Below are 11,751 nucleotides of genomic sequence, written 5' to 3' on the forward strand. Positions count from 1 at the left end.
CAGGGGTGGGGCCTCATGGAAGGGGTGGATTGGGGATGGGGCCAGGGGCAGCAAGGGGGCGTGTCAGTGATGCAGCCCTCGGGCCAATACACTAGTCCTCATGCGGCCCTCGGGGTCATTTGAGTTTGAGACCCCTGTTCTAAACAAAAGATTGCCTAGAACAAAGTTACATAACAAGGCAATAAACAGGGAAGCATGCTTTTATTTCAGAGTTCAAATTAAAAGATAAAACCAACATGTTTTGAGTGCATTTAACAGCAAGATCCTCAAGATTTTGATTAAATATCTTCCGTGGCCCTACAACAAACTCGATTTTTAAATTTACAATAAAAACATACTAAATTTTTAAACTACAGATTATTTTATTTCTTGTGCATTTAGAAGAATTTAAGGGTTTTTCTATGCCTCTGCAACAACTTGAAACTTTCATAGAAACATGCACAAAACATTGTCAGTGGGACCTGGTTCAGCAATCAAAAAATATATTTAGACACACACTGCTCATCACTTGGACAGTATTTTTAAACAGAACATTATAGAAGTCCCCCATTTCAAGGGCACCATTAGATATGAAATCCAACATTTGCTTCTATCACAGAATTCAAAACTACTTTAACTCACACTCTGAAACAGACATTTTAATGTCCCGTTTTAAAATTAAATTGGATTTTACAATTCCTCACATCCCTGTCATTTTGTTTTTATAACCACACTCTCCTATTTTTCCTATTTTGTCTGAGTGAAAACCCACACAAAACAGGGAAACTAACTAGACAAAAAATACAAAATACCCCAAATAAAACTGAATCGCGTCATCCCTCATGCCAATCTATTTCAGATACAGTAATTTTAGAATTTTTGTAAAAAAAAAAATCTGTATATCCAAGACAGTGAGGACACTTTGTAAGAGATTGTTTTGGGTCTGACCAATACCTGTTACCTATTGTGGAACGCTGAGTGTGTTGGTTTCCAAGCCACTTTAACTTAATCCTGCAAAGCCCCATAAATCACTACAGGGCAATCTCTTTACAGGAACATCATTTCCAAACACTGGCTTGCCAATAGATGGTTAAGAAGAGCAGGATTAAGTGCAGTCCATTATTAAAATAAATATATTCAAAAAGTAAAAGACAACACTCAACAGGAGTCCTTATTAATACAACTTTAAGGCCCAAACTTGCAACATTCGCCCAAGCGAGTAAGCCCCGTGTAGGATCATGTGGGCAAAGCTACAGGATGGGGGATCCCTAGTTCGGACAGGAGGGGGACGGATACACAAACTGCAAGGCCGCCACCCCCAAAATACACCCACACACTCCCGACAGCACGGACACGGGCGGGGAGCGGGTCACGCCGCAGGGACCCTGCCAGACAAAGTTCACGCTGAAAGGGGAGGTGGGAAAGCAAAGCCCGCACCGCGCCTGACTCCCCCCCTCCCTCGGGAAGCCAGAGGCCAGAGCGCCCCAAGGAACTCGCCGCACCCCGCCCCGGCCTTCCTCACCCGGGGAGTCGATCACTGGGGTGAGGGTGGACTCACCTTCTACTCCTGCCGCTGCTCCCACCGCTCCCTCCTCCTCGGCACTGACGCACCCAGCAGCACTAAGCCCCTCACGCACGGCCCGGAGACACCGGAGACAGCCCCGGGTCGCTCTCCCCACGGAGCTGCGCAGCCGCCACGGCCACAGACCAGGAGACAAACACCTCACACCGCCGCGCCCGCCCCGCCTCCCAGCGGTGGCCCCGCCCCAACGGCCGCACGCACGCACGCGCTCCACCCGCCTCCCACCGCCGCACGTCCTCATTGGCTGGAGGGCGGTAGTTTGGGTGCGCGCGCTCCGCCCGCTGCCTATGCCGCTGCGGGGGCCGGTTGCCCGCCGGCGGAGCGGCTGAGGGACGCCTGCTCGCTGCGCGGGGGGAACGGGGGTGAAGTGGGGGCTGTGGCGCGTGAGTGGGGGATGACGAAGGGACACGGGGAATGAGGGGCTCCCTTGCTGTCCCCCCGCCCACAGTTATGGCCCCTCTGGACCGTCTCTTCCCTACCCCGCTCATCTCTCATGACCAGCCAAGGCTCCCACTCGCCGGAACGGCAGCTCCCTCAAAACGCCCTTGTCTGGGCTAAGTGCCGCTCCCGCCCTGCTCTCGTAGCGTCTGAGCCCTTCTCTTCAACCACCAGCTTCTTCAGGCTGGACTGGCCGCCGGTTAGCTCCTCCTCTGCGCTGCCCCTCACTCCCGTTGCATCTACCTCCTTTACGCCTCTGCTGCTCTCAGTCTTGCTCCTGCCTGTAGCCTGATCAGTGGAACTGGAGTCAGAGGGCCAGAGTAACCCCAAGCTAGTTTTCACAGCTGATTCTGAGAGACTGTTGCACAAGGCTATTTTCGGGCTCAAAACTCTTGTTAGCATTTTTGACACAGATGCGTACCCCATCATGGTTGTAAAACAGTCCAGCCCAAGCACTGACGGGACAAAAGATCAAAGCACTAATACCAGTTAGGAGAGACCTTTGGCAGCCAGAAGAATGGGGATACTACCAAGAGGAGATCAATCAGAGAAAGCAGGAATTAGCTTATAGGGCAGCCAAGGACCTACCAGCTTTGCAGATAGGCACTACTTTGAAGATCCGGTTATTAGACCCCAGAAGGAAGGGACTAACAGAGTTGTGAGGGATGCAGTGGCATCCAGGTAATACAACTCATTATGCAAGAAGGACAAGTGATTCATAAAAACAGGAGACACTTATGAGCCAGTAGACATAACACCCAGCTCATCACAGAACAGAAACAGAACCATCCAGAGGCCAACCTCAAAGGGAGGAAGAAGACTCCACTAAAAGATAGTTTGCTACAGTCAGTGATAAGTGACGGGGAGACAGAGATAGGTCACTCTTGGTATAGTCACCTGTTGAGAACAGATTATCTCAAAGACTGCATAACCAGTGAAGACAAGACTCCAACTTGGCTATGTGCAGCAATCTCTGGCTAAAAGGACACAGGGTGAGTGTCTAGGCATCAATTATTTGTTTTTAATGTTTATATTAAAATTGCAAAATAGGAAAGATGTATCATGATCAATGGAACTGGAGTCAGAGGGCCCATGTTCTCTGGAGAGACTGTTCTTTGTAGACACAGTACCAGGACCAGGTAGCAACTGAGCCACACAGACAAAGCAGTCCACAGGGTTAAATCCATATGTTCAGTTTAACATGCATTCAGCTTCACTCTTTGCTAATGAAACACTCCTCTTTTCTCCTCCATTAACTATTGGACAATTTCACTCCACTTTCAATGAAGGGATGAGTGTCTAAACAAGATTTGGGACTCCAGGGTCACATTATTTTATAGTCTTCATATTTTGAAGGGCAGGATAGTGATTAGGTAGGAGGTGGGGGAGTAGAGGGTGGCTAAGGACACAATGTCAGCAAGTGTTTCTTGGACCACAAAAAAGTCAGCAAACAGCTGCCTCTTTAAATCTTTTTCCATCTGCTTCAAGTTCACCAAATGCTTCATGTAGTTTGTCATATAAGTGTCCAGCCACTTTTTATCCTCTTGCCTATACTTACCCTGTCTGCCCATATTTCCTTTGTATCTCTGTTTTTCTGAAACCTATATACTCCATTGCTCTTTCAAAGTCAAACAGATCCTCTTTGTTTTTTCTTTTCTTGGCATGTAAACTGCCCAGCTAATCCTCCATTACTGTGGACCATACCAAGCTGTGTGCTTGCCTTTCCACAGAAGCATTAAAAAGCTCTAGTTTCTAGCCTTTTTACATTGAAAATGTTGTGTGCCTTTTAAGGCACCCCTCCCTTTTGTATTCCATTTTTTGTGCAGCCATGTGTTACAGCTGCACGCCAAACCAAGGATTTCCACTCTGATTAGTAACGGGGGTCCATGTGTCAAATGAGCGAGATGGGAAAGACACTTGGGGAATAATGGGATCCAAATTCAGGCAGACAGCAGAACTATTATGCCTTCTGTAGAGGCATAAAAAGGAGGAGTGGCAGAGTGAGGGTGATCAGTTATGGCAGAATAGAAAGAGAGGTGGATACTTCTGCTGGCCTTGTGTGACCTAGATCCATGATTTTATGAGTACTAATGGAAGCGAGTGTAAGAATCCACAAATTACTTCCTCAAACCCTGATGCTTGCATGGAAGTGGCACAATGGCTAACTGGATGCTTTTAGCAATAAAATGCTGCTTACTGGATGCAGAAATTCCATCTTCCTTTGAGTTGTCCTCGTCCAGCTTGATCACCAGCTCTGTATCCAAGATTTACACAGAGAAGTCCTATGAGCCCACAAGCTCTCAGTTCAGGCTTCTGTGTGTGTAGTTTTCCTAGATGGCAGAGACCTTCCTCTCCTTCATAGGGAATCTTGGTGCCTGGGTTTGCTTGCTGTCCAAGAGCAGGTTCAATTGAGTGGAGGGACACTTCTTCAGTATCTGTACAACTTTTCATTGAGAAGGCAAATGTAGATACCAGCCTTCGACTTTGTTTCTGTTTGTTGCTTTCTTATAATTATATCTGAGGGGTTTGATCCTCTGCCAGTATGAGTTGGCAGACCAGGTTAATGCCGAGATCTCTAAGGCTCCAGAATATCTGGTTGAAGACCTGTTTGTTTCTTTGGTAACCATCCATCTCCTTCTGGATCTCAGCCTACTCCATAACGCTAAGAAAGCATTAATGTTGGCCTTTAGCCAGCTAGCAGCACATTCATAAGATGCTTGGCTGAGACATACTTTTTAGTTAAATTATCCAAAAGATGAAAAAGTTTTATCAGTAGAAGGTGTCCCCTACATATATGTCTCACAACAGAGCACAGTGTTAGCAACATTATTTGTATAGGTAGGTGGGTCATAGGCAAGTCAGCCCCTAGATAGTGTAGTGCAAAAAGATGACCAGAGAGGCTACTTCTGCAATGAGCAACTTCTGCAGGATATATCTAGGCAGCAGTGAGAAGACTATTTGCACTTACTGTATTAGCATGATAGGAAACTTGACCACACCGGCATTAAAATAACTGAGGCAGGAATGACTGGGACTCAGTTGTGCTTTAGTTCCCTCAAAAACAGTAGTCCGGAACATTTAACTCCATTAATAATTGATCAAAGTTCTTTTGTGTAAGAATTCAAGATGTATATCAGTCTATATAGGAAGAAAAAATGTTACCTTATCTATTGTAAACACGTCCATAGACATCCAGGAGGCAATGCAGCTACAATATTTGAATCAAGTGCTGCTTGTGGACACAGGACAGAGTTGCACCTGAAACAGGGTGGCTGGTGATGGCACTGCACCGCTGGAGTGTGTGCCAATGCAATTATACAAGTTTAATTAGCATTGGTATAATTCTGTTGTGTCAACAAGGCCCTTGGAATCTGTTGGAAAAGAATTGACTGCCTAACATTTCATAGACATATATTGTGATACATATATGATTTAGCATGATCCCATCAACTCCTGTTACGATATGTAGTCATAGGATATTTCCCTTCTGATCTATAATGTACAAATACAAAGATGTAAAATCCTTCATTGTCTTACAAACACTATATTGTAGCTATTAGTTTTAAAATATCTTCCTATTTGAAATTAGAGAAATTAATCAAAGGTATATATTTTTTCTTCCTGGTACCACAATACATATTTTCTAGTGATTAGAATACATTGTCCATAATAAATTGTTAAACATTTCCAGTTATATTTTCTTTTGTTCCCTTCAAACTGGTAAACATATTAACCCTCTTTGTAGCACTTTTTCAAGCCCTTATTTTGATTATTGCAGCCTTTTGCTGGCCTTGTTTACTGAAGCCTCAGACTGTGCAGGTCAATTCAAATTGCTACTGTTAAAATAATCTTCCCAGACTGTGGTTCTGACCAGATTACCCCCCTGTTTTGGGTCCCTTCGTTGGCTTTCCCTTCTCCACATCAAATACAATCTTCTCATCCTTATGGTTGTGGCCCTAGCTGCTTTATTATTGTCACTTGTCACCTGTCCTTTCTCCAGAAATGTAGGCTATCTGACCCCTCTCTTGCCTCAGGTATTTATCTGCATATACTGTGGATGTAACCCGATTCCTCTTGGAGTCTGACCAGGGAATGTGCCCCCAGCCCCAGCTATTCTATTTGCATTTTGATTGACACCATGCCTTGCCAGTCTGAAGCCACCTGATGATGGCTGATCCAGCCCTTCTATATTCAAAGCCATACATTTTTCCATAAGCAAAGAATATGAACTATAATCTGACAACACACCTACAACCAGCACCCAACCCTTCCAGGGTCTGTATAGAAATCCAAGCTGTATGTAAATCAAAGGCTTTTACACCAGGAACCTTAATTGTCATTTTACACCCTGGGAACATTTGTTGGAGTTTCATGACATGTTGCTTAACTATGGTCTTAGCAGTCCCCATAGCTCTCCAGCCAATAAATGTCTCCCCATTAACCACCAATCTTCTGCTCCCACTGGCAATGTGATATATCTTTACCCAGGAGGGTGCAGCATGACATGTACACTATGGTATGGGCTGTGAATGATACAGCATGAACATTATGTGCCATTGGCAAACTGCCAGTGTGACTCTCTCTCCTGACTGCTGAGTCACAGAGTTAACTTTATGAGTTTGGAGTGCAACTGGCCTTTCCAGCACTGCACTAGGACTCAGTGGGCTTCAGGAAAAGTGACCCCACTGGCTACATATGGCTCACCTCTTCTCCCCCCTCATCCGAGGGCTCCTGAGGGCCATTTCCCAGCTATGGTTACATTTCTGGGCTTTTTTTCTATTACCCATGGTTTGAGGTCAGGGTGGCAGAGTTCGTAGGCTTGTTCTATCTCCATTAACTCATAGGCCTCTTTGACCATGGTAATTCCTCAACCAGTTCCCAGGTTCCTTACATAACCCCTGAGTTGAAACCTCAGCATAGGCCATGACTCCTTTTTTTCTGAACTCCCTGAAATCTTCTCTTATACACTTCAGGGATTAGCTTAAATGTTTGTGTAAGTGGGAGAATAGGCTCGCTGTTGTGGAGCACTTTCCTGGCTTATACACTACCCCGGTGAAATGGGATAGCAAAATAATCTGAGTTCTTGCTCCCACTTCCTTTACCCATAGGCCTGCCTGACCTCGAGGGCTCCCCTTCCACTCTTCGGTGTGGCAGAGTCCTTGTTACCCCGACAAGGCTGGGTCCATTATTCCTGGGGTCTCGACCCCCAATCTTGGGGTCACTTAAGGCAACAGCTAGGGTGTCCCCCCTCAGGGGTGCTTTCTCCACAGTGGATGCTGCCCTGACCTACTGATCATTACATACAGTTCAGAGCAAATACAATTTATTAAACAGCAATCAATTTTTAAAAAAGAAGAAAAAAAAGAGAAAGGTTAAAGGAAAACATATAACCCTGCTCTGTGGCACGGGAACATCACAAACAGCCATCTCTGGAATGTAGGGGGAAGTTCACAGTCTGTTCCTCACATGTCCCAGGCCCCCTTCTCTCGGACACTTGCTCTGGTGGTGGCTACACGTCTTCAGGCTCTAGGTGGCAGGATCCTTCGTACCAGTGTCAGCTCCCCTGTCGGGGTTATGATCCCACTCCAAGTGTAGCCTGCAAGGCCTCTTGGCTGGGGGTGTCTTCCTGCACTAGGCCTGCTGCCCAGGGTCCCCGCTCGCTCTCTCCAGCTGCTCACCACACCCAGCTCCATACTGCTCCAGCTCCACTCTGCCTCAGCATTGCTGCTCTGCCTACAGCCCCCTGGGCTGCTTTTACTGCCCTCTCTCCGGCTGTGGTTGCTGCAGTTCTCCTCCCAGTACAGGTCTACTCTCTGGGCTGCTTCTGTGGCTTTTGTTGCTGCAGCTCTGCTCCCAGCATGGATCTACTCCCCAGGCTGCTTCTCAGGTTCTCTCTGGCCAGCACAGCTCTGCTCCCCAGCTCAGCTCAGGCTCCTGCTCTCTCCTTAGCTTGGCCCCACTCTGTCTGACCCAGGCAATTCCAGCTGACACAGAGGATGGAACCCCCTGGCCTCCTGACTCCCTCATTAGTCTGCCCGCCCTGTCAATCAGGCTGACCTGGAACGTTGGCCTCTCCCCATTGCCCCTGGGACTGTCAGTCTTAGGATCCTGATTTCCCATTGAACCTTCCCCTTTCTTTTGGTACTGGGAGCTAGTCAACCAAAAAACCCCATTGAGTTTTAGTAAGGGGCCAACAGTCCCCTTAAATTTGCAACAAAACTTGTTTACAATCATCCTAATCTTTACAGTCTTCACTTTCCATAAGGGGAAAATGTCCAAGGCCTTTGTCCCAGACAGTAGTGGAGCCAGGTACCTTACCACATCCTCTCTTCCCACTTTATTAAAATCACATCCCATTTTAGAAGCATGTAGGAACACATCCATGTATCTCTACACCAGTGGTTCTCAACCAGGAATCTGGGGCCGCAAGAAGGTTTCAGGGGGTCCGCCAAGCAAGGCCAGCATAAAACTCACTAGGGACTAGGGTAGAAAGCCAAAGCCCTGCTGTGCAGGACTGCAGCCTGGGACCCCGAACCCCAACACTTGTGGCTGAAGCTGAAGCCTGAGCAACTTAGCTTCGCAGTGCCCCCTGTGGTGTGGTGTGGTGCGGTGCCCTGGCTAACTGCCCTGCTTGCTATCCCTTAACGCCGGCACTGGCTTTTATATGGAGAAAAACAGTTGTTGTGGCACAGGTGAGCCATGGATTTTTTATAGCATGTTGGGTGGGCCTCAGAAAGAAAAAGGTTGAGAACCCCTGATCTACACCAACAACTGGGACAGGTAGCTGGGGACTAGCTCCACCTACCAGACTATGGTTCTGCTGGTGCAGTCTCTCCATCACGAGCTGATACTGATGCTCAGTGTCCCGTCCCCCCCATCTACCCCCTACTGCTGCCACTGGTTTTCCTTCTCTTCTCTCTTGTACTGATAGTGCCTTTCCTGAGCTGCTCTCTGCTGGATTTCCAGATGCATTCTGTCCCTCTCCAGCTGCAGCTTCTCCTTCTCCAGCTGTTGAACTGTTCACCACTCCTGTTGCGTTAGTGTGCTTGGTCTGGACAGAACATAGTTACTGTCCCTGTCAGCCTCACCCCTCCAGGGCATTGGCTTCAAGAGTGTTGCTGAACCCTTTGCCAGCAGGCTGGAGGGTCTCTGTGAGCCTGAACCATCATTCCACTACTGGTCATTAGACTATAGTAAATTTACTAGCTATGATTTTGTTCTGTACTGGGCTGATCTGCCTTTCTCTGAATAGTTCACCCAGCTGATTTTTTCTTCAGCTGTTCATAATTCATTTTTCCCTGCTCTCTTTTCACTGTCCATTTCCCAAAAAGGCTATTGAGACTTTTTTTCCCTTTTTTGAGCATTTAAATGAGTGGATCCCAAGGAAATGCCATTAGTACTCTGGGGAATATAGTTCACTGGTATACTGAAGAACACAGTACTGTCAATCAGGTAGATACCAATATTTATCTTTGATAAATACATTTGTATGGAAATCTGAAAGGGATCCTTTGGCTCCTAGTAAATTGCCAATATAGTCTTTAATGTCTCTTAATCCAATTGACCCTAATCTACACAAAAAGGAAACGGTGTCCACAAAACCCATTGCGTGACAAGATAAATAATTTTCTGTGAAACTGCTGCCCTCTAGAGAGGGAATGAAAAATTACAGAATGATTAAATTTCAGAGTGGTAGCCGTGTTAGTCTGTATCAGCAAAAAGAATGAGGAGTACTTGTGGCACCTTAGAGACTAACAAATTTATTTGAGTATAAGCTTTCGTGGGCTAAAACCCACTTCATCAGATGCATGCAGTGGAAAATACAGTAGGAAGATATATATACACAGAGGACATGAAAAAATGGGTGTTGCCAGACTAACTATAACAAGAGTAATCAGTTAAGGTGGGCTATTATCAGCAGGAGAAAAAAAACTTTTGTAGTGATAATCAGGATAGCCATTTCCAACAGTTGACAAGAAGGTGTGAGTAACAGTAGGGGAAAAATTAGCATGGGGAAATAGGTTTTACTTTGTGTAATGACCCATCCACTCCCAGTCTTTATTCAAGCCTAATTTAATGGTGTCCAGTTTGCAAATTAATTCTAATTCTGCAGTTTCTTGTTGGACTCTGTTTCTGAAGTTTTTTTGTTGGAGTATTGCGACTTTGAGGTCTGTAATCGAGTGACCAGGGAGGTTGAAGTGTTCTCCGACTGGTTTTTGAATGTTATAATTCTTAACTTCTGATTTGTGTCCATTTATTCTTTTGCATAGAGACTGTCCAGTTTGGCCAATGTACATGGCAGAGGGGCATTGCTGGCACATGATGGCATATATCACATTGGTAGATGTGAAGGTGAACGATCCTCTGATAATGTGGCTGATGTGAGTAGGTCCTATGATGGTGTCCCCTGAATAGATATGTGGACAGAGTTGGCAACGGGCTTTGTTGCAAGGAGAGGTTCCTGGGTTATGGTCCACAGTAATGGAGGATTAGCGGTCAGTAGGTTTCCAGTATAGGGTTGTGTTTATGTGACCATCACTTATTAGCACTGTAGTTTCCAGGAAGTGGATCTCTTGTGTAGACTGGTCCAGGGTGAGGTTGATGGTGGGATGAAAATTGTTGAAATCATGGTGGAATTCCTCAAGGGCTTCTTTTCCATGAGTCCAGATGATGAAGATGTCATCAATGTAGCGCAAGTAGAGTAGGGGAGTTAGGGGACGAGAGCTAAGGAAGCATTGTTCTAAGTCAGTCATAAAAATGTTGGCATACTGTGGGGCCATGCGGGTACCCATAGCAGTTCCGCTGACTTGAAGGTATACATTGTCCCCAAATGTAAATAGTTGTGGGTGAGGACAAAGTCACAAAGTTCAGTCACCAGGTTTGCTGTGACATTATTGGGGATACTGTTCCAGACGACTTGTAGTCCATCACTGTGTGGAATGTTGGTGTAAAGGGCTTCTACATCCATAGTGGCAAGGATGGTGTTTCTGGAAGATCATCAATGGATTGTAGTTTCCTGAGGAAGTCAGTGGTGTCTCGAAGATAGCTAGGAGTGCTGGTAGCATAGGGCCTGAGGAGAGAGTCTACATCGCCAGACAATCCTGCTATCAGGGTGCCAATTCCTGAGATGATGGGGAGTCCAGGATTTCCAGGTTTATGGATCTTGGGTAGCATATAGAATACCCCTGGTCAGGATTCATGGGGTGTCTCTGTGCAGATTTGTTCTTGTTCTTTTTCAGGGAGTTTCTTGAGCAGATGGTGTAGTTTCTTTTGGTAACTGTAGCGGGGTGGCTACCCGCTCCTGCCCTTTTGGGGCTTTAAAACAGCCCTGGGAAGGGGCTTTAGGCTGGGCTGATTGGAGAAGTGGCTGCAGCTGGGGCCACGCCCCAAACAGAGCTACAGGGCCTTATAAGAAGGCCAGGGAAGCCAGCAGGAAAACAGTCTCTCTCTGTTTCTAGAGGGAGATGGGCCTGGCTGCACAGAGCTAGACAAGGTACCTAGGGTGAAGCAGGGCTGGGGAAAGGCTGAGGAGCTGGGGAAGCTCCAGCCTAGAAAACCCCAGGCTGCGGCCTAGCATAGGGCAAGAGGTACTGGGAGTTGCAGGGGGGCAACCTAGGGGTAGGCAAAGGCAGCAGGTCCAAACCCCCTTTGCCAATGATGAGTGCTGGATACTGCAGTCTGCCCCAGCGAACGGGGGCTAGATAGAGACTGGGCAGTAGCCAACACAGAGGCGAAGTGGGGATAGTGGGGTG

General features: G+C 46.6%; 1 protein-coding gene and 1 long non-coding RNA gene across 4 annotated transcripts in view; one reads left to right on the plus strand and one right to left on the minus strand.

Annotated features, from left to right (window-relative positions):
• The window catches only part of MPP5 (membrane palmitoylated protein 5), a 125,756-nt gene extending 124,036 nt beyond the window's left edge, over positions 1 to 1,720 (minus strand). For both annotated transcript variants that reach the window (XM_039537308.1, XM_039537309.1), the window contains exon 1: positions 1,538 to 1,720. The gene's annotated coding sequence lies outside the window, so the exon portion shown is untranslated. The remainder of the gene's footprint in view (positions 1 to 1,537) is intronic.
• Positions 1,721 to 1,933: 213 nt separating this feature from the next.
• Positions 1,934 to 11,751, plus strand: part of LOC120402870 — a 78,767-nt gene continuing 68,949 nt past the window's right edge. Inside the window, exon 1 of one of the 2 annotated variants that reach the window (XR_005597336.1) lies at positions 1,934 to 2,991. This is a non-coding gene — a long non-coding RNA (uncharacterized LOC120402870). The remainder of the gene's footprint in view (positions 2,992 to 11,751) is intronic. The other variant, XR_005597337.1, reaches the window with a different exon arrangement.

This window comes from Mauremys reevesii, linkage group 4 (genome assembly GCF_016161935.1).
Source record: "Mauremys reevesii isolate NIE-2019 linkage group 4, ASM1616193v1, whole genome shotgun sequence".
Taxonomy (NCBI): domain Eukaryota; kingdom Metazoa; phylum Chordata; order Testudines; family Geoemydidae; genus Mauremys; species Mauremys reevesii.